Genomic DNA, 13,037 nt, shown 5'->3' on the forward strand with positions numbered 1-13,037 from the left:
CACACACACACACACACACACACACAGAGGCCCTTTGACAACCACGGGGCCTGGGGGCCCTGAGTGCACAGTGACAGCTTGGCCCCCGTCGCCCGCAGCACAACCTCCCAGCTTGTGCGTTTCCAAGATGAGCACCTACCTATGACAAAAACATCTACCTATGACAAAAATACCCTAAAACAGGATTTATCAGAAAGCGACTTTGGTAGGGCTTTCTTTTTGCGTTATCGTTATTTTCACCGTGCTGTTTCAAGGCACACAGAGCAGTTAGGTGACTTGCCCCCGGTCACACAGCGGGCGAGGGGCTGAGCTGGGATTTGAACCCAGGCCTGGCGATTCCATCATCTTGTGTAATCCCTTCACTACACAGCCTCCAACTCTGGGCAAGAGTGAAGATGAAGACGTGAGTCACCAGAACACAAAGCCGTGTCGGGCTCTGCTGGTCGTCTGCTTCTCACCTCTAATTAGCCCACACCCAGGGGGGCTAAGTCCCAGCTCCATCCCCGCTTTACCAGTGACGGGGACACCAAGTGACCCATGGGAGATCACAGGCCCAGACAGTGGAGGGTGTGTGACACAGGCGTGGTGTGACACAGTGGCCATAGAGACATCAAGCATAAAACACAGGAAACAGAAACCAAAAGAGCGTCACTGGTCAAATGACTATTCCATGTGGATTGCACGAGTCCTTGAGTCCCTGGAGAGGATAAACCTTTGGGGAGGGAAAAAAAAAACTTACCTTCAAAAAAAAACCCAAACCCAACTTAGCTTCTCTCCCAGAAAGACCACCGGTTTGTGAGAGCTTACACTCCCAGCCTGCGGCGTGCTGGAAGCCAGCAAACACGGAGGCCCCGCTCAGATGCCTCTCCCGGGAGGGCGGGAATTAATCAGGGAATGTTTACTGCACGCCCGGGAGGGAGGCTGCACGGAGACTGTGCCCAGGGAATCGTGTCGGCCTGGGGGGCCTCACCGTCCATAGGAGGGCCGTCCGCCGCAGGAACCCTCCTCCTGGTTCTCTCCCGGATGTCAGGCTCACCACGCAGCAAGTGAAACCGGTTTCTGTGGGGCTGAACCGCTTTCCCTGGGCCTGCGCGGGCAGCCGCCTCTGGATCGCATTAAGCTGCATAAATAACAAGGCTGTTGTCAGATTCCCCCTGGTGAGGAGAGGGCAGAGGGGGAGCCCTGGGGCTTGACCTCCGTGTTTCTCAGCGGGAGTCAGACTGCCTCCGGCCGTGGAGGGTCTGTGTTGTGCTTGCCCTGGGCCCTGACAGGCAGGTGTGGTTCCCGTGGGGGGCTCGTGGTCGGGCTGGGGGGCGGGGGTGACGTGGGAGGATTGCTGGCTCTGTCTGTCTGTCCGTCCGTCTGTCTGTCTGTCTGGCGGGACCTCAAGCCTTGCAGCAGAGACCACAACAACCAAGTGTGGGTGGCCCTCTGTGGCTATGGGGCTGCGTGACCGCTGCACACAGTGACAGGTCATGCATGCTGGGGACTCCCGCCTGGCCCTGAGGAGGGGCTCAGGCAGCACCCACCCCCAGGTCCAGGAAACGCAGGCGGAGGCAGGGCCCCAGCCCCGCTTCTGGCCCTGACCTGGGTCCTCCCCTGCTTCCCCAGACACATGGGTCGAGCTCACACGCTCCGTTTGCAGTGGCTGCTTTCTGCGTCCTCGCTGGTTGTTTCTCCAGTTTTTAAGTTAGTGAATTAAAAAAAGAAAAAATGGAAAAGGCATGGACAGGGAGACATGGGAAGGAGAAGGAAGAGGGGAGAGAGGCAAGCTTACTGCTCGCCTACTGTGGGCCAGGTGCCTGCTCACAGCCCTCCTGGGGACAGGGCTATAGGCCCATTTCACGGGGCAGCAAACCGAGGTTCCCGGAGAGTAGTACCTTGCCGGCATCACACCCACACATAGGGCGGGGTCCAGAAGTTCAAGTGAGTGGAGGCCTCCGAAAGAAAACAACAGTTGCCTCCTGTTTCCTGAAGGAGCTCCCAGGAATCCCTTCCTTTCCAGCCAGGTCATTTCTCTGCCCTCATGGCAGTGTGGCTTTCATCCCTCTTTACATTTGCAAGGCACAGCAAGACCTGTTTGAGCAAGACAGTGATTTCAGGGTCTCTTCTCTTTGGAAAGCCTTTCTTACCCTTATAATTATTCACTAATAACCAAATACCTTCCCACGGAACAGGGCAAAGTGGTAGGAGGAACCTCGAGGAAGGGGACCTGGGGTCCCCTCCCTGCCACTGACGGCAGAGTATCTCCGGTATCTGTTTTTCTCCACCTGCAGATTAAATAAGGCGTGTCTCCCGCGGGAACAGGTCTCCCTGGGGCTGGGCCTGAGTGAGTGACCTCATGCAACCCTGAAAGCAACTGTAGGCCCATTTTCCAGGTGGGGAGACTGAGGCCTGGTACGCCAGGCAGGTGGACAGTGTCTGGATGGCATTCCCAACAAGTGTGGAGTCTGGAGCCCCGGCCAGAGCTGCTCTGACCTCTGGGTCTCCACCCCGCCGTCCTGTCTGGTTGTCTGGGGTCTTCTCCTCATTCTCTGAGAGTCTTATGTACATCTGCTTCTTCTCTGCTTCTCCTACAGGTCGAGGCCTCTGTCCTTGGAGTCAGCGCATCCTTGGAGCCCAGGCCAGTGACCCGCGTAGTAGGGGCTCAATAATAATGGACTAGCTGGTGGAAGGAGACGGAGCAGGCAGCAGTGTGAAGTTCAAAGGCTCGGCTCACACCTGATTCTCCCAGGGAGGGCTGCCCCCAGGACCGAACCCCCCTGCTTATATGAGGGGGGCGACCACCATGCGCCATGCTCTGCAGAACTGCAGCCTGGATGGGGGGCTTCAAAGCACGCCTGCCGATAGATCAAGCGTCCTTTCCAACAGGATAGCCCCCTCCTTGCTCACCTCCCCAAATAAACCTGCGTAATGAAGACAGATGGCCTAGCTCAGTGCCGCCGCGTGCAGGTGGGGCCAGGGCGGCCCGAGGCCACACACCCCACCCTGGAGCGGGGCCTGAGGTGTCACCAGGACGGAGACCAACCTGCACCCCCTTCATCACCGACCCCCCACCAGGGGCAGCATCTCTATGTGATAAGCCAGGTGAGTCAGGAGGTGGGCCCCTTCCAGGGCACTGACGCCTCGTTAGGGCAGAGTCCAGGGATCTGGGGGTGGGCTGAGGGGAGGGTGGTGGTGGTGAAGGGAGGGGGTGAATAGTTAGGAGGCAGACACCGAACCGTCCCCTGGCTCCCGCACACCTTGGGCCCCAGGCCGGGAGAGCTGCTTGGCGGGACCCAGGGCCTCCTCCAGTTGGTGATGGCCTCCTGGGCCGTCTCTGGGCACGAAAGGTGTGGCCAGCCCTGGGCCAGTGTGTATGGCCTCTGGAGGGTGCAGGCCACGGCCTGAGGGGCTCTGAGGGCCCCAGGGGTCCCAGAGCCGAGCGATGGGCCCCGGGCGGCAGCGTCCACACACACCCTGCACACTGGTGGCTATTATTGTCCCAGCTCGCAGGCAGGGACACTGAGGCCTGTCAGAGGGCCGTCCCCCCACCCACGGGTGTCTAGACGCTTCTCCAGCCTCCCGGGGCGCAGAGGGCCTGCAGTGAGCAGAGGCCGGGCCTGCGTGCGTGCGTGTGGGGAGGCAGACCGGGCAGCCGACGCCTGTGTGGTCCGAGGGGGCTTCGTGTGTGTGGTCCGCCACCAGCCCAACGCTGATCATCTGTCCAAAGGCTGCTAACTGCCTGCCCGGTGACCAGTCTGTTTACTTTAGTCCTGTCTGCACCAACTGAACTCGGAGCTGTCTCTCTCCAGCTGGACCTCCTCAGGGGGAGCGGGAGGGGGGAGGGCCGGAGAGAGATGGGGACGGAGAGGGGAATTGGGAAGAAAGAGAAAGTGCTCCGGAGGCTCTCTGGGGGTAGGCTGTTCCTGGGGTTCCCAGGAAATCAGGACCACCACCGACGGGCCATCTGACCCCCACCATCCCTGTCACCGTCCAGCTGCCCGCTGCGGGCCTGGGACCCCTCCCTACCCCACCCCCTGGCGCATTTGCTGACATGGTGATGAGTCAGCCCCGCCGAGTGTGGCCGAAGCCTGGTCTGTGTTCCTCACCGGTGACATCAGAAGATGGCGGGTGTGGACATGCGGTGCTGTGGGTCGGCGAACGTGGGGGAAGGCGAGGCCGGCCGCCTCGGAGGCTGGGCGAGCGTGGGCAGGGTCTGCCCCTGGGGTCTGGCCATCCGTCGCATGCTGGGATTTCAGCCCCCGCTGAGCCTCCCCGGGTCGGGGAGGGGGACGAGGGCATGTGCTCTGGGGGTGAACATGGATTGAGTTTACGATCTGCTGCCACGCAGGGTTCCATCCCTTCATCGTGTGTTCCAACAAGTCCACGCGTAGGATCCCAGTTTTCAGTTTTAACTGATATTTTTCCCCATTTCATATTTTCACGTGGTGATTTACTCCTTTTTATTATGTATTTCCTATAAATCATATCAATATGATAAGGAAAGGAGGGAGGAGAGACAGAGGAAGAGAGAGAAGGTTCTAGAAGGTCTGGTTTGTATGGATGAGTGGATGTCAGGCTAGAACTTTTGTGTTAAGACCTGCACAGTCTATAAAAAAACGACCCAACGTCGTGGGTAGAGAGGTTCCATTCTTCAGAACACTATTTTTTGAACTGAAAGGAATCTTGGTGATAACTTAGCTCAGTCCACTCACTCACGGCCCCTTCCCGTGGTTTAGACAACAGCAGGGCCCCCTGCCTCAGGACAAACCCGTCTTCTGACTTACATTACCTTACCCACATCAAGGAAATTATTAAATATACAACCTGGAGATAAACAGATAACTTCATTACATGGTTTATTTTACAAAAAAGCATTTTTCCCACCCCACCACCAAAATCCACGTAACAGAAATTCACCACTTTAAAGTAGGTGACTCAGTAGCATTTAGTACATTTACAATATCATACAATCACCACCTCTGTCTAGTTCCAAAATATTTCATCCCTCCAAAGGAAACCCCCAGACCCGTTCAGCAGTTTCTCCCCGTCCTTCCTCCCCGAGCCCTAGGCACCCACAGCCCGCTTTCTGTCACTACAGATTCACCTAGAAAATCAGGCATCTTGTAATTCAGCAAACGTGTTAAATGAAAATAGCTTTGCTGCTTTTAAATTACTATTATTATGAAAAACAACTCATACTCTGTGTAGAAAATCTAATCACTACAAAAGAAATACAAAAGAGATGTTTAAAAGAATGCCTCCTCCCAGTATCTCACCCTAAGTGACTAAAGTCAGCATTTGGTGTCTCCCAACCCTGAGACCTCTCTATATAAACACTCCCATAACACACCCTTTTAAGAGCTAGTGGAATCACATTGGAACCTGAATTTTTTTTTTTTTTTCAGTTCAGTTTGGAGCCTGATTTTTTTTTTCTTTTTTAACCTAACAACACACATCAGGGACATATTTTCACGTCAACACATACAGTACTCCGTGATAGTTTTCGTCTGCCTGGGGGTTCCCTCCTGCAGACCCGCAGTGAGCAGCTTTAACCAGCCCCCGCTCAGGCTGGGTGATTAGGCGCTAGCATCTAGTCTTCATTCAAAAGGATTGACTTTCTGGGGTCGTTAATTGATTGGATTTAGGGGGCTTGCTCTCAGGTGGGAAGGATTGAGGAAGGGTTGGAGAACTCTCTGGAGGAGTTCAGGGTTCCCCACCACCACCAGTGAGGCCCCAGAGTCCTGCAGACACGCCCGATCCTGCACCTTCGCAGATGCACGCGGAGACGACCCACGGTTAGAAGGAGCTGCCCAAGGACAGCCAGCAAGCCCACCTAAGCAAGGGGCGTATGCAGCCGGCCACTCAGCCCAGCAAGCAGGGGCAGGTTCTGAAGCAGGAGGTGTGGTGTGGTGGTTGTTCTGGGAGTGCAGTGAAGCCAGCGGAGATGCCGGTTGGTGGGTGCCTACGTGTGGCTGTGTGTCTCAGAGTGTGTCGGCCAGAGAGGAAAGAGAAGTGCCCCTTGAAAGGAGGGCTGTCCATTTTCCAGAATCCTCCTGAGAACCTTGTCAGTCAGTCCTGCATCTTGCCTTCACAGCATAAACAGCAGTACACGGAGATTTGTTTAAGTGGATAATTTTGTCAGAGTTTTCTCAGATCCGTGCTTTCTCTCTCCACCTCTTGGGAGTTTCTGAGGCCCAGGCAGCCTCGGCCCCTTGCTGAGCCCTCCAGTGCTCTGTCCCTGTAATTCACACAGACACCCTTGGGACGCCTTCCCATCCGGAGGTTTCACCCTTCCCACCCTGTCCCTGTCTCCCCAGTTAAACTGTTTGGCTCCAAGGGCAGGGATCTCTGAGACTCGGCCCTGGTCAGTGTGTGAGCCTGTGGATGTGTGTGAGGGCCTGCTGGCAAGGCCCCTCACACCCGAGTTTCTGGGAACACTGCCGTCCAGAGGGGTGACCATGATTATTTACAGGGCAAGGGTGAGGGAAATGAGATCCTGGCCTGGGGCACAAAATTGAAGGGGTTGCCAAAAAAAAAAAAAAAGCTGCCAAGAACCCTCTAGTCCTGGCTGACGTGTCTTGTCCAAGGTCAGTGGTGGTAGAACCAGAATACAGACCTCACTGCCAGGGGCCAAATCTTTTCTGTTACACTCTTGACCTCGAAAAGTGTTAGTTGCTCAGCCGTGTCCGACTCTGTGTGACCCCATAGACTGCAGCCCGCCAGGCTTCTCCATTCATGGGATTCTCCAGGCAAGAATACTGGAGTGGGTGGCCCTTCCCTTCTCCAGGGGATGTTCCCGACCCAGGAATCGAACCCAGGTGTCCTGCATTGCAGGGAGATGCTCAACCTGCATTGCAGGTTGACCTCGAAGTGTAACCATTAATACCAGTCATCAGAACCCCGAATCTCTCTGTTACATAGTGTTGATCTGCCTGGGTTCCTTGGGTTCTGGGTGGAGCAGATGGAGAGAGGGATGAACTAGGCTGAGGTTTGAATACCATGAGCATCCAAGAGGGTGCACACAGAAGGTGCTTCGTAATTCTGCTTGTTCAGTCCTTTCCCCTCCTGACTTCCAACGCCTGTCCGCAGACTTCACAAGAAGTCTGAGGTTAGCAACGCACTTAAAACTCCCTGGCATCACATTGCTGTCAATATAGGGTCTTGTCATGCCAGCCACAGTGGTGATTCCATCTGAGACTTGTATTGAACTCCTGGAATAGAGTCTTTGGAGAAGAGTCATGGATTTCATGTGAAATGCACATCTCGCCACGTGAGCTCATAACCTTGGTGACAAAACACCCTCCTCTTTGCACTCAATGTGTGATTTTGGTTTTTATTAAGATGTTTCCTAAACTCAGACCCTCAGAATCTGCAGAAGGGAGAGTTTATAGGATACATGGGAAGGGTCTTTTATCAATTGATTTTGCTGTTGACCAAATAGTTTTGCCTTAAAAAAAAAAAAAAAAATTAAATGCTAAGATTCTTAAACCAAGGCTCGCCCTCCCCCAGGTGGAGCTCTGTTTTGCTGAGATCCAGGCTTAGGACCTAGGCAGGCTGGCGGTAGTCCTGGCCGCAAGGGGCTATTAGCCTGTCGGCTTTAATTAAACTGATTGGCCAATTCAGTAAAACAACAACAACAGTGTAATTATTTGGTGGATTGGGCATTTCTCGAGCTGAATTTGTCTACCATTAAGACAGACAGAGGAGGAAGCGGATTGTGACAAGGAAGGGTGGGCTGCAGACCCGCTCCATCCCACCCTGGCTGCCTGGCTGGAGCTTCCTGGCCACCTCACGCTAGCTCTCCTTCCAGAAGGTTCTGATCACATGGTTGGGGCTTGCACTGTGTTTGGCTCAGGACCTGCTTCCAGAGGGTGTCCATGGCCTGTCTGCCCTCATCTTCCTGATCCTCACTGAACAGACACTATGCTGAGAGGCAAAATCTTCTCAGAGTTGGGAGGGGAAGCCACCTGTTCTAAGGGTCCAGAGGAGTTTTTGTTGGACTTTGATGTGTGTGGGGAGGCTAACTGAAACATGCTTTTGAAAAGTGCTGTTTAATATCGCTCACTGATCATCTAGTATATGCAAAGGACTCCGCTAAGCTACTCAGTGCATGCATGCTCAGTCACTTTAGTCATGTCTTTGAGTTCCCATGGACTGTAGCCGGCCAGGCTCCTCTGTCCATGGGATTTCCCAGGCAAGAATACTGGCGTGGTTGCCCTGCCCTCCTCCAGGGGACCTTCCTGACCCAGGGATCAAACCCAAGTCTCCTGCATTGCAGGGGAAGCCTGCTAAGCTACTCCAGGAAACCCTGAAACCAATCCAATCCAGTCCCCTGGAGATAACAGAACTGAGGGGACCCCAGCTAGTCCGGAGGAGGGAGGAAGCCCGCCTCTTACCAGCACCTCCATGTAAAAGGCTGCTTAAAACGGCTTTTCACTTTTCTTAAGGAAGAATGTGGGCTTCCCTGGTGGCTCAGACGGTAAAGCTGAGTGCAGTGCAGGAGACCTGAGTTCGATCTCTGGGTCAGGAAGATCCCCTGGGGAAGGAAATGGCAACCCACTCCAGTACTCTTGCCTGGAGAATTCCATGGATGGAGGAGCCTGGTAGGCGACAGTCCATGGGATCACAGAGAGTCGGACATGACTGGGTGACTTCACTTTCAAGGAAGAATGTAGAGAAATGGTTTACAAACGTAGCATGTATTTTTCGTAGGCTATCTGGAAAATACACAATGACACAAAAGGGATTTTAAAAACTCACAAAGATGCCACCACCTAGAGAGACTCACTTTTCCCACTTAGGGATTTTGGTCTGTAAGTTGCACACACATCCGCCCAGTGCAGAGCAGTCCCTGGTGTCCAGCCGGCACCCAGGCAACATCAGCTATTGTTACCAGTTATTTATTTTCTCTTGTCCTCAGGAAAACAGGATGGAATTGTACATGTGCTGTTTTTACAGCTTTCTTTCTTTCTCTGATTGCTTGAAGATCTTCTTCGCCTTTCAGTATTTTTCTGCAATATAATTTTTCATGGCCAGAGAGTGGAAAACTGGTTTAAACCTCAACTCTCTCCAGGGCCGCCTGGCCTCACTCCTGAGGGTCAGAGCGCCTGCCTCCCTGTACAGCACAGCTTCCAGGAGGGAGCGGGTGGAGATGCACAGAGGTGCTTCGGGGGCTCCGCAGGCTTGGGGGAGGCTTCAAGGCAGAGATGTTTTGGCGCAGTTGACATACATCTTTGCCCTTTCGTGAACGTGGCTCTTTATCCTAAAACTCCTGCAGTCCTACACGGATGCCGCCCAGGAGAGGGGAGGAAGGAGAGCAGAGAGCCCAGGCTTGTATCTGCCCTTTTGTGGCTCTGCCCGTTTCACTGGGGGACAGCAGTGACACTTCGGAGGCCACCCCCACCCCCACCTTCCAAATTGGATTCTTGAAGACCCAGGCATGGGGGAGGGGCAGTTGCCAAGTTCCAGGGGAGCAAGGGCAGTTCCCGCCAAAGCTACTGCACTGCCCAGGGAAGGGGCAGACCCAGTACAGTCTGCAAGCAAAGGCAGAGAAATCGAATTTCAGTAGTTCACACACCACACTTACAAGTGTGACTGTTGTAACGCCCCCACTAGTATTAACGCTGGCTCCGAGGGAGGCGGGCACTGTTCTAAAGGCTCTTGCAGGAACTCCTTCTGTCCTGTACCCCTCCTGAGGAAGGTACCATGCCAGATCCTGGCAGCGGAAGGCTGAAAGTCTCCCCGGTTGCACATAATTCCCTCCCACCCCCCAGAAGCCCATCTGATTTATTTTACTTAGAGAAAAAAAACAACATTTGCAATATTGCTCTTTTGTCTCCTTATTACAAAAACAGGGAATGTTTGTTGCCCCATTTTCAAGCACCATCAACTTATAATGGACGCTCTGCATCCACCCACGGTTTCTTTACAAAATGGGGCATTTCTATTCCTTCTGTGGAGAACTGGCCTTTCTCACACACGCGCCGCTCTTGCTGGCTGCGGTGCCCTCCGAACGTGAGTGCATTGGAATGAAACTGAGAAAGGCAGGGGCTGCCTGACAGGGCTGATGGCATTGAGCAGAGGGGTCTGTGCCCTGGTTTCCGGTTTTCTGCAACTTTGAATCTGGCCACTCGGCTCTGGCACCCCGAGCTGAGCTCTGAATCTGGGGGTATTCTGTAAGTGAGGGCTCTAATAACAGAGCCTGCTCCAAAAGGCTTGGAGTCTGCAGGTCACTATTAACACTGCGATACCATGACGCTGTCACCTCCCCGCTGAGGTTCCCAGAGCCAAGTGTGGGAAGTGTGGGAGATTCCAAAATGACCTTCCCAGTGAGCAAGCTCGGCTTCAGAGGGTCCGTTCAATAAGCCACTGGCTGCCTTTTCTCTTTCCAACCTGAACTCAAACAGTGCACATCTCTACCCTCCAACTGGTCCACCGGCAGTGCCAGACACAATGGGCTTATCTGTCATTTAAACTCTTTCTTCTTAGGAATTTGTCCTCCCTACTTTTAATTAGAATTTTAATATTACACGGTCAGATCATAAATGGAATCAAGGTTCAATTTGACCACCTTCCTATTGCGTTCATATATTCCAAAGGGAACGAGCAATGGCTAGGTTCCGAAGCCCGGTAGGTCACTCCCCTGCCCCGCGGAGCAGAAGGGCGCTGCGGGCGCGCACCGAGCCTGGCGCCCCAACTTTCCCCGCACCTGCCGCCCGACCCGACCCAGACTCTGGCCAAACTGCTGGTGCTGCCGATGCCGGAGAGGGGAAGCGGGTGCTGGGAGAGGGTACAGCTTGGTAGCTTGGGAGCTGCTGGGATGCTCAGAGATGGGGAGTGAGCGGGGGACAGAGAAGAGCAGGCTGGGAGCTGGAGAGGAGAACAAGGAGTGAGGAGACCAGAGATCTCTTTGGAGAAGGGCGAGGAGGGTGGCCAGGAGAGTGCAGACGGCATCCACAAAGACCCTTGCCCTCCCTCGGAGAGGAGTGCACCCTGCCCCGAAGAGTCTCGGCAGGGGTGGGGGTGGGGAGCCGGGATGGGAGTTGGGGAGGGGCAGGCAGAACGGAGGAGGAAGTGGGAGACCAGGGGAGCCGGGAGGGAGCCAGAGTGGGACCCGCCGCAACTCCAGGGAGGATAAGTGCTCAGAAGCTCAGCGCTTGCCTTCTGAGTGTGAGAGTACCAAGTCCTGACCCCTTTGACATCACCCCAGTCAGCCCGGGTCAGGAAGCAGATCTGGAGGACCTCCAAGTCACAGGTGAGGAAACTGAGGCTGGAAGCAGCTGAGCAGGGAGCCCAGGGTCAGGGCCCGGCTCCTTCGAGGTTGTTGAGTTGAAGGAACCTGGAGCCAGAAGCTGTCATCAAGGGACACCAGGTTCACAGCAAAACAAAAAACAAAAAACGAAAGCTGCAGCTTAGAATCCGCCTTCAGTGCCCAGAAGCCTGTGTTTTCATCCTGTCACAATCTCAAGCAATCCTGCGAAGTACTGTTCCTCCCGCCGGTTTTACAGACGTGGAGACCGGGGCTCCACCTGGAGGACACCACCGCCCTGGCTCTCAGTGTATCTAGTCCACGCGGAGCCTCCTTGCAGAGCCCAGGTTTCTCCTGCTGGCTCTCCCATCCCCCACCAGGCTCCCCTGGGCTGAGTTCTAGTTGGGCAACTTCCATGAAACAGTGAAACCGGCACCCTCTGGGCACCCAGGTCCCCGGGCCAGCCCCACCTCCCTGGGGGAACCTTGCAGTACCCCAGAGTTTCTGCACCGGAGACCTCCCAGCCTTGGAATCCTGTGAAGCGGTGCGGCCAGCTCTTCAAAGGGAGGCCCCCGGGAGAGGACCCGTCATCGACTCTGCTGACAAGACGGGAGCTGACTGGCAGGTTTTAAACAACACCTGGATGACAAATTAGCTGATGTGCCTTCATTTGTTCTTGGGAGGAACCCAGTGCCAGAAAGATGTCAAGGGGATGGCATCCATATTATGCAGCTTAACGGGGACGCAGAAACTGCATTCCCGCTGGCTGGCCTCCCCAAGTGGGGGTGGCATGGTGGCTTTTGTGAGGTTCCCGGGTACCAGCAGTGGGCCTTTCATGGCCAGCGTGACTAGGAATCCGCCCTCTCAGAAGGCTCTTCAGGATTTCCCTTCCCTTGGCCTGAATCAGCTGAGGTTGGGACCACTCAGCGTTACAAGGAGCTGTCCCAGGTTCCCGTGAACAAAGGCAGTCAAAGTCTGAAACGCGGAGGAAGAGCAGCAAGCCTTCGCTTGAGAGAAGACAAAAGTAAGAATCCAGTGCTGAGTTTTTCCTAGAGGTGCGGTTAGTTACCATCATCCTGGGCCAACGGAATAGCCTCACAAGCCCAATACCTTTCCATAGGAGCATAGTGATGGTGGGAGGGGAATGTTCCTTCTATTCTGGTTATCCCTGAAGTGATGTGAAAGTCACTCAGTCGTGTCCGACTCTTTGCGACCCCATGGACCGTAGCCTGCCAGGCTCCTCTGTCCATGGGATTCTCCAGTCAAGAATACCAGAGTGGGTTGCCATTTCCTCCTCCAGGCGATCTCCTCGACCCAGGGATCGAACCCAGGTCTCCTGCACTGCAGGCAGATTCTTTACCATCTGAGCCTCTTTGTCTCTTCTGGTTATTTATTCCTGGTATGAAACAAGTCACGGGAAGTATAGTAGCTAAAACAGCCATATTCTTTTGCTCATGACTGTGTGGGTGAGGAATGCAGGAAGTGCCCAGCTGGGTGGGTCTCACTAGGGATCTGTCTTTTGATTGTAGTCGGATTTGTGCTTGAGGGCACACTTTAATACCTACCAGTCCATGCTCGCTGCCTTCCAGGTACTTCCAGGCTGAGGACTGGAGCCCCAGCACAGGGCTCCTCTGGCAGGGGGTCTCAGTGCTGTTGGACATCTTACGTGGCAGCTGACTTCCCCTGAGCCAGCATCCCACAGGGACAGGCAAGAGCTTCCTGGTCTGCTATGCCCTTGCATTTCTGCGCCTGGAGCTTCTTTGGATTTTACTGTGGGAATCACACAAACACATATGGCACCAAC

General features: G+C 54.5%; 1 long non-coding RNA gene across 1 annotated transcript in view; it reads left to right on the forward strand.

Annotated features, from left to right (window-relative positions):
- Positions 1–922: 922 nt before the first annotated feature.
- Positions 923–13,037, forward strand: part of LOC113875455 — a 248,746-nt gene continuing 236,631 nt past the window's right edge. Inside the window, exons 1-2 of the long non-coding RNA XR_003506248.1 lie at positions 923–1,157; positions 2,580–3,087. This is a non-coding gene — a long non-coding RNA (uncharacterized LOC113875455). The remainder of the gene's footprint in view (positions 1,158–2,579; positions 3,088–13,037) is intronic.

This window comes from Bos indicus x Bos taurus, chromosome 18, assembly GCF_003369695.1.
Source record: "Bos indicus x Bos taurus breed Angus x Brahman F1 hybrid chromosome 18, Bos_hybrid_MaternalHap_v2.0, whole genome shotgun sequence".
Taxonomy (NCBI): domain Eukaryota; kingdom Metazoa; phylum Chordata; class Mammalia; order Artiodactyla; family Bovidae; genus Bos; species Bos indicus x Bos taurus.